Raw genomic sequence first — 9,916 nt, 5'->3', positions numbered from 1 at the left:
ACTTTAACTGGGCACTTTGGTTCATGTCACACGACACGTGACAACACTGCACTGTATACTATTTCACCGGCACTCACAAGTACACGCACACACACAAAAGCAAACTCCTACCGACCCACACACACATGCATACCCTCTCTCAAACACAAGCTCTCTCTCATAAACTCACTCAAACACTTCCACATTCACAGCCACTCACGCACCTTCTCACAAACTGATACCCCAGTACACTCACACACATGCACCTACACACACTCTCACAGACCCGCATATCCCTACATGCACACACATACACAGACACACACACACAGCCACATACACCCACACATGCACCCACACACACAGACACCCACTCACACAGACACCAACACATGCAGCCCCACACATAGACAGACACACACACACAGCCACACATACCCACACATGCACCCACACACAGACACACACACAGGACACACACCCACACATGCACCCACACACACACATGCAGCGATACCCACACACAGACCCACACACACACAGTGATTCCGGGTTCTCATGACGCTAAGCTGGAGACTATCATTGCCTGCAGACCCGACCTTCATCCCCCCACCACACCATGAAGGTTAACACTTGGTCATGCCCTTACACAGCCGTCCGTGCCCTCCCTTGACCCCGTCCTTTCCATCTTTCCCACCGCCCCTCCATGCCCTTCTACCTCCTTCCTGCGCTGGGTTGCTCTGACATTGTCAATTTCACGTCCTACGTCAATTTCACTTCCTATGTCAATTTCACCGCACTCCGTTTTCTTTTCCCCCTCACGAACCGGGATCACCCTACTCTGTGCTTGCTGACCCCACCCCCTACGTTTGCCCTCCTGGATAGCGCTTTGTGTTTTGTTGGACCGGCGGGAGTAGCTGCGGACGTTCTGCTTAAACCTGAGCGGATAACACTGTTCTGCTCGGAGACAGGGAGGTCTGCAGATGCTGGAGCCCGAAACATCGATTTCCCTGCTGTGCGTTTCCAGCAGCACACTCTCAACACTGTTCTGCTAAGATTCTAAGAATTTCAAAAGTTTTAATTGTGTGATGGTTTCACGGTTGCCCTTAGATTTTCTTGCTAATTTCGTTATTGATTGATTTCAGATGATGAGAAATCCGAAATGCTGCTTTGTGTGTAAGTGAGGCGGGGCATCATGAGACCAACCCTCACAGTAAATCTCAATTCTACCATTTCGCTGCAAAATTTACAACCAAACAACAACGAAATTTAGAGTCAAGAACTATTATTGCACATCAGCTGATTTGTCGGGCGTTGTGGGCTGTTGTGATGGTGGTATAGTGGTGAGCATAGTTGACCTTCCAAGGAGTTGCCTTGGGTTCAATTCCCAGCCATCGCAAGCTGCCAACTTTAAACCACTCAACAATAAAACACAAAAAGAGCCGGTGCATTCAGTGGTAATTCAACACTTCCATCTGCCAGACCTTTGTAGTGAAACCACAATTTTGAAGTTGATGTTGCGCCCTAGCGGATTCAGGAGTCAGGTCAATACATGGTTCAAATAGACTGGAGTCAGGGCAGCATTCCTTGGTTTTTCATTTTATTTCAAAAGAAATGTTTCCGGATTTCACTCCTTTCAACATAACTCTCAGGTTTTTTTGTGAAATACAGCTTAATATCAAGTGAAATGTGGGTGGGAAGTTCACAAATATCCAAAGAACATTATTTATTACATCGAATCGGTAATTTTATTTTTAAATTGAAATGTACACCAATCTGATTGTGTCGTGCACAGACAGAATCTGTTTTGCTCACTTCATTCACCCGGACAGACTCTTGAGTATTTCTGCGGGTTGGTTGCAATTCCCACTTGTGGCCAGTAGTGGTCACTAACTTGTGGAACAATGAAGTTCCCTTATCAGAGAGAATGAGAGAACAGACAATAATTGTTGCCCTTGTGTTGGACGGTGCAGGTCAGAAACAAAAGACTGCACCATGTTCTTCGCAGACTGCAACACATTGTCGCTGAGGATGCACACCTCGCCAAGACCTTCCCTCTACCTCCACTGCTCAGCTTTAGATCGCCACCAAACCTGAAACAGATCATTGTTCACAGCAAACTGCCTAGCCTTCAGGACCACATTGACCATGACACCATATAACCCTGTCAGGGCAGCTGCTGCAAGATGTGTCAGAGTGTCAACACAGATACCACCATTGCACGTGGGGACACACCCACCATGTACGTGGCAGGTACTTGGCCAAAATTGTCTATCTCAGAAGATGCAGGCAGCCTCAATGTCATGTAGAGATGGAAGTGTTTAATTACCACTGAATGCACTGGCTCTTTTTGTTTATTATTGTTGAGTGGTTCAAAGCTCAGAGCATGCGATAGCGGGGAATTGAACCCAAATCAACTGCTTGGAAAACAGCTATGCTCACCACTATACCACCATCGCGACAGCCAGCAGCGCCCAAGAAATAAGCTGATGTGCAATAATAGTTCTTGACTCTAAATTTCGTTGTTGTTTTGTTGGAAATTTTGCAGTGAAATATTAGAATTGAGAAGTCATCAAAGACCGAGTTTTACTGAGTGGATCGGTCTCCTGATGCCCCGCCTCACTTTTTAATACACACAAAGCAGCATTTCGGATTTCACATCATCTGAAATCAATGGAAAACAAAATTAGCACGAAAATCCCAGGGCAATCCTGGAACGATCATACAATTAAAACTTTTTAAATTCACAGAAAATTGGCAGAACAGTGTCGAGAGTGTGTTGCTGGAAACGCACAGCAGGGAAATCGATGTTTCGGGCTCCAGCATCTGCAAACCTCCCTGTCTCCGAGCAGAACAGTGTTATCCGCTCAGGTTTAAGCAGAACGCCCGCAGCTACTCCCGCGGGTCCAACGAAACACAAAGCGCTATCCGGGAAGGCAAACGTAGGGGGTGGGGTCAGCAAGCACAGAGTAGGGTGATCCCGGTTCGTGAGGGGAAAAAGAAAACGTACATAGAACATAGAACATAGAACAATACAGCGCAGTACAGGCCCTTCGGCCCTCGATGTTGCGCCGATCAAAGCCCACCTAACCTACACTAACCCACTATCCTCCATATACCTATCCAATGCCCGCTTAAATACCCATAAAGAGGGAGAGTCCACTACTGCTACTGGCAGGGCATTCCATGATCTTACGACTCGCTGAGTGAAGAACCTACCCCTAACATCAGTCCTATATCTACCCCCCCTTAATTTAAAGCTATGCCCCCTTGTAACAGCTGACTCCATACGCGGAAAAAGGTTCTCACTGTCAACCCTATCTAACCCCCTAATCATCTTGTACACCTCTATCAAATCACCCCTAAACCTTCTTTTCTCCAAAGAAAACAACCCCAAGTGCCTCAGCCTTTCCTCATAGGATCTTCCTACCATACCAGGCAACATCCTGGTAAACTTCCTCTGCACCCGTTCCAGTGCCTCCACATCCTTCCTATAGTATGGCGACCAAAACTGCACACAATATTCCAGAAGCGGCCGCACCAGAGTCTTATACAACTGCAGCATGACCTCAGGACTCCGGAACTCAATTCCTCTACCAATAAAAGCCAGTACGCCATATGCCTTCTTCACTGCACTATTTACCTGGGTGGCAACTTTCAGAGATCTGTGTACATGGACACCAAGATCCCTCTGCTCTTCCACACTACCAAGTAGTCTACCATTAGCCCAGTAATCCATCTTTTTATTACTCTTACCAAAGTGAATCACTTCACACTTAGCTACATTGAACTCCATTTGCCACCTTTCTGCCCAGCTCTGCAGCTTCTCTATATCCCGCTGTAACCTGCCATATCCTTCCTCACTGTCTACAACTCCTCCGACTTTCGTATCATCCGCAAACTTGCTCACCCAACCTTCTAACCCTTCCTCCAGGTCATTTATAAAAATGACAAACAGCAATGGTCCCAAAACAGATCCTTGCGGAACACCACTAGTGACGGCACTCCAAGATGAATCTTTGCCATCGACTACTACCCTCTGTCTTCTTCCAGAGAGCCAATTCCTAATCCAAACCTCCAACTCACCCTCAATGCCATATCTCTGTATTTTCTGCAGTAGCCTACCATGGGGGACCTTATCAAACGCCTTACTAAAATCCATATATACTACATCTACCGCTTTCCCCTCATCTACCTCCTTCGTCACCTTCTCAAAGAATTCAATAAGGTTTGTGAGGCACGACCTGCCCTTCACAAAACCATGCTGACTATCCTTGATCACATCATTCTTATCCAGATGTGCATAAATCCTATCCCTTATAATTCTCTCTAAGACTTTGCCCACAACAGAAGTGAGACTCACTGGCCTATAGTTACTAGGATTATCCCTACTCCCCTTCTTGAACAAGGGAACCACGTTTGCTAGCCTCCAGTCCTCTGGCACTACTCCTGTAGACAAAGAGGACACAAAAATCAAGGCCAATGGCTCTGCAATCTCCTCCCTTGCTTCCCAGAGAATCCTAGGATAAATGCAATCAGGCGCAGGGGACTTATCTATTTTCACCCTTGCCAGAATTTCCAACACCTCTTCTCTACATATCTCAAAGCCATCCATTCTACTTATTCGTGCCTCAGTATTCATATCGACAACAATGTCCTGTTCCTGAGTGAATACTGACGAAAAGTATTCATTCAGCGCCTCCCCAATCTCTTCAGCCTCCACACGCAACTTCCCATTACTATCCTTGATTGGACCTATTCCTTCCCTAGTCATTCTTTTATTCCTAACATACCTATAGAAAGCCTTAGGGTTTTCCCTAATCCTACCAACTAAGGACCTTTCATGTCCCCTCCTTGCTGCTCTTAGCTCTCTCTTCAGGTCCTTCCGGGCTACCTTATAACTCTCAATCGCCCCTATTGAACCTTCACGCCTCATCTTTACAAAGGCCGCCCTCTTCCATTTAACAAGGGATTCCAACTCCTTATTAAACCACGGCTCCTTCACACGACCCTTTCCTCCCTGCCTGATAGGTACGTACTTATCAAGGACACTCAATAGTTGCTCCTTGAACAAGTTCCACATATCAATTACGCTCTTGCCTTGGAATCTACTTTTCCAATCCACACATCCTAAGTCATGCCTCAACGCATCATAATTTCCCTGCCCCCAGCTATAACTCTTGCCCTGTAGTACACACTTATCCCTCCCCATCACGAGACTAAAAATCACCGAATTGTGGTCACTGTCCCCAAAGTGCTCACCTACCTCTAGTTCTAATACCTGGCCTGGTTCGTTACCCAGAACCAAATCCAGTATGGCCTCACCTCTTGTTGGCTTATCTACATATTGTGTCAGGAAACTCTCCTGCACACATTGCACAAACACTGACCCATCTAACGAACTTGAGCTATAGCTTTCCCAATCAATATCAGGAAAGTTAAAGTCTCCCATAACAATCACCCTATTACTGTCACTCTTCTCCTGAATCATCTTCGCAATCCTTTCTTCAACGATTCTAGGACTATTAGGAGGCCTGTAAAAGACTCCTAACAGGGTGACCTCACCTCTCCTATTCCTAACCTCAACCCAAACTACCTCAGATGGCAAATCTTCATTCATCTTCCTTTCCACCGCTGTAATACTATCTTTGACAAGCAAAGCCACACCCCCCCCTCTTTTACCCCCACCTCTGACCCTACTAAAACATTTAAACCCTGGAACCTGCAACAGCCAATCCTGTCCCTGATCTAGCCATGTCTCCGTAATAGCCACAACATCGAAGTCCCAGGTACCAACCCACGCTGCGAGTTCACCTACCTTATTTCGTATACTTCTGGCATTAAAGTATACACACTTCAAGCCACTCTTCTGTTTACAGGCACGATCCTTTAAGATTGATACCATATTCCTACCCTCCCTACACTCCAGGTCCTGCACCCTAAAGTTACAGTCTGGGTTCCCATGCCCCTGCAGAGTTAGTTTAAACCCCCCCCAAGAGCACTAGCAAACCTCCCCCCAAGGATACTGGTGCCCCTCAGGTTCAGGTGCAGACCATCCTGTCTATAGAGGTCCCACCTTCCCCAGAAAGAACCCCAGTTATCCAAATACTGAAATCCCTCCCTCCTGCACCATCCCTGTAGCCACGCATTTAAATCTTCTCTCTCCCTATTCCTCGACTCTCTATCACGTGGCACGGGTAACAAACCCGTAGTGCGGTGAAATTGACACAGGAAGTGAAATTGACATAGGACGTGAAATTGACATTGTCAGAGCAACCCAGCGCAGGAAGGAGGTAGAGGGGCATGGAGGGGCGGTGGGCAAGATGGAAAGGACGGGGTCAAGGGAGGGCACAGACGGCTGTGTAAGGGAATGAACAAGTGTTAACCTTGATGGTGTAGTCGGGGGATGAAGGTCGGATCTGCAGGCAATGATAGTCTCCAGCTTAGCGTCATGAGAACCCGGAATCAGTGTGTGTGTGTGTGTGTGTGGGGGGGGGGGGGAGCTGTGTGTGTGTGTGGGGGTGCATGTTTGGGTGTGTGTGCCTGTGTGTGTGTGTGTGTGTGTGTGTGTGCGCGCGCGCGAGTGTGTGTGTGGGTGCAATTTTGGGTGTGTGTGTCTGCGTGTGTGGGTGCATGCGTGTGTGTGTGGCTGCATGTGTGTGAGTGGGTGCATGTGTGGGTGTGTGTCCTGTGTGAGTGTGTCTGCATGTGTGGGTGCATGCGTGTGTGAGTTTCTGTGTGTGTGTTGCTGCATGTGTGTGTGTGTGGGTGGGTGGGTGGGTGCATGTGTGGGTGTGTGTGGGTGTGTGTGTGTGTCTGTGTGTGTGTGCATGTAGGGATATGCGGGTCTGTGAGAGTGTGTGTAGTTGCATGTGTGTGAGTGTACTGGGGTATCAGTTTGTGAGAAGGTGCGTGAGTGGCTGTGAATGTGGAAGTGTTTGAGTGAGTTTATGAGAGAGAGCTTGTGTTTGAGACAGGGTATGCATGAGAGTGTGGGTCGTAGGAGTGTGCTTTTCTGTGTGTGCATATCAGTGAAATAGTATACAGTGCAGTGTTGTCACGTGTCGTGTGACATGAACCAAAGTGCCCAGTTAAAGTCATCCGCATGGGGACCGAACTTGACTATCAACCTCTGCTTGGCCACTTTGCATTGTTGGCTGTCCCATAGTCTGCCTTGGAGGATTTTCACCCAGGGGTCCGAGACCGAAAGGCACAGAGCGCTGAAGTGCTAGACAATAGACAATAGACAATAGATGCAGGAGTAGGCCATTCTTCCCTTCGAGCCTGCACCGCCATTCAATATGATCATGGCTGATCATTCCTAATCAGCATCCTGTTCCAGCCTTATCTCCATACCCCTTGACTCCACTATCTTTAAGAGCTCTATCCAATTCTTTCTTAAAAGAATCCAGAGACTGGGCCTCCACTGCCCTCTGGGGCAGAGCATTCCACACAGCCACCACTCTCTGGGTGAAGTAGTTTCTCCTCATCTCTGTCCTAAATGGTCTACCCCGTATTTTTAAGTTGTGTCCTCTGGTTTGGCACTCCCCCATCAACGGAAATATGTTCCCTCCTGCCAGAGTGTCCAGTCCTTTCATAAGCCTATATGTTTCAATCAGATCCCCTCTCAGTCTTCTAAACTCAAGGGTATACAAGCCCAGTCGCTTCAGTCTTTCCGTGTAAGGCAATCCTGCCATTCCAGGAATTGACCTCGTGAACCTACGCTGCACTCCCTCAATAGCCAGAATGTCTTTCCTCAAATTTGGAGACCAGAACTGTACACAGTACTCCAGGTGTGGTCTCACCAGGGCCCTGTACAGCTGCAGAAGCACCTCTTTGCTTCTATACTCAATCCCTCTTGTTATGAAGGCCAGCATGCTATTAGCCTTCTTCACGACCTGCTGTACCTGCATGCTTGCCTTCATTGACTGGTGGACAAGAACACCCAGATCTCTCTGAACAGCCCCTTTACCTAATTTGATACCATTGAGGTAGTAATCTGCCTTCCTGTTCTTGCCACCAAAGTGGATAACCAGACATTTATCCACATTAAACTGCATCTGCCATGCATCTGCCCACTCACCTAACTTGTCCAGGTCACACTGTAATCCCCTAACATCCTCATCACATTTCACCCTACCACCTAGCTTTGTGTCATCAGCAAATTTGCTAATGTTATTGCTGATACCATCTTCTATATCGTTTACATATATTGTAAAAAGCTGCGGTCCCAGCACGGATCCCTGCGGTACCCCACTGGTCACTGCCTTCCATTTTGAAATGGCGCCGTTAATCACTACCCTTTGTTTCCTATTAGCCAACCAATTCTTTATCCAATCTAGTACTTTGCCCCCAATCCCGTGCGCCCTAATTTTACTCACTAACCTCTTGTGTGGGACTTTATCAAAAGCTTTCTGAAAGTCCAGGTACACTACATCCACTGGATCTCCCTCGTCCATCTTCCGAGTTACATCCTCAAAAAATTCAAGAAGATTAGTCAAGCATGATTTCCCCTTCATAAATCCATACTGACTCTGTCCTATCCTGTTACTATTATCCAGATGTGCCGTAATTTCATCCACAAGCTCTCCGACTGGGAGGCTAGAACCAGTCTGACTCAAGATTGGGACACAGACAGACTTTAACCTCACACCTTTAATGCATTGTCTGAGCTGAGATGGCATCTCTTGTTAGACAACCTGAAGTTATCTTGACAACGTAACTTTGAAAAGGTTCTGAGGTTCTTATATTAAAAACGGAAACTAGTAAACCCATTATAAAAGATGAAAGGCTGAACCTAAATGTGTTTAATATATCATTTCAGCTGCATTAAACTGTAATCCTTTTGCTGTAAATACTGCGTCTTATGGTCCTTCTTATCATCAGGTTGATCTACATCGGATACACTCCATCCATTCTTTATCCTTCAAAGAAAATCAGTCACCTTCATCAGACACGACCTTCCCTTAACAAATCCATGATGACTATCTCAGAAATTGACGTGGAGGAGCCTGTGGTGGACTGGGGAGGACAAAGTTCAAAATCACACAATACCAGGTTATCGTCCAAGTAGCTTTCGGAGCACTCCTAAAACTAGTGCTTCCAAATAAAGCTGTTGGACTGTAATCTGGTGTTGTGTGATTTTTAACTTTATCCTGGATTAAACTTTCACTCACTGTGTGGTCATTTCTATCATCTCTCAGAGTTTTATCGAATCATTTTCTCATACTGGAAATATAAAAGCAGCTGGTGTCCACTCCTCCTATTTCTGACCTGCACCTAAAACAATAACATTACCGATTCGATATGAGAAATAACGTTGTTTGGATATTTGTGAACTGTCCACCCACATTTCACTTGATATTAGGCTGTAGTTCAAAAAAATCAAAATGAGAGTAATGTTGAAATGAGTGAAATCCGGAAACATTTCTTTCGAAATAAGATGGAAAACGAAGGAATTCTGCCACGACTCGTGTTTCTTTGAACCGTGCTCGACTTGACTCCTTCATCCTCCACTTCAAAGTTGTGTCTGCACTCCAGAGGTCTGGCAGACTCAATGAGATGTGCAGACGGAGGTGTTTCATTCCCACTGAATCGATCGGCTCTTTTGGTTGTTGAGTGGTGTTAAAATGCACGGCTTGCGATGGCCGGGAATCGAGCCCCGGACAACTGCTTGGAAGGCAGCTATGCTCACCACTACACCACCATCGCTACAGCCAGAAGCGCTCTAGAAATCCGCTGATGTGCCATAATAGTTCTTGACTCTAAATTTCGTTGTTGTTTTGTTGGAAATTTTGCAGTGAAATATTAGAATTGAGAAGTCATCAAAGACCGAGTTTTACTGAATGGATCGGTCTCCTGATGCCCCGCCTCACTTTTTAATACACACAAAGCAGCATTTCGGATTTCTCATCATCTGAAATCAATCAATAACAGA

At 46.4% G+C, this 9,916-nt stretch overlaps 1 non-coding gene across 1 annotated transcript; it reads right to left on the bottom strand.

Moving 5' to 3' along the window:
- Positions 1–9,618: 9,618 nt before the first annotated feature.
- trnag-ucc (transfer RNA glycine (anticodon UCC)) lies at positions 9,619–9,690 on the bottom strand. Its single transcript has one exon. It is a non-coding gene; the product is annotated as a tRNA-Gly (tRNA).
- Positions 9,691–9,916: the final 226 nt, after the last annotated feature.

The sequence above is a fragment of the Chiloscyllium punctatum genome, chromosome 15 (genome assembly GCF_047496795.1).
Source record: "Chiloscyllium punctatum isolate Juve2018m chromosome 15, sChiPun1.3, whole genome shotgun sequence".
NCBI lineage: Eukaryota > Metazoa > Chordata > Chondrichthyes > Orectolobiformes > Hemiscylliidae > Chiloscyllium > Chiloscyllium punctatum.
Note: the sequence above shows the minus strand (reverse complement) of the source record. Positions and strands in the feature narration are given on the sequence as shown.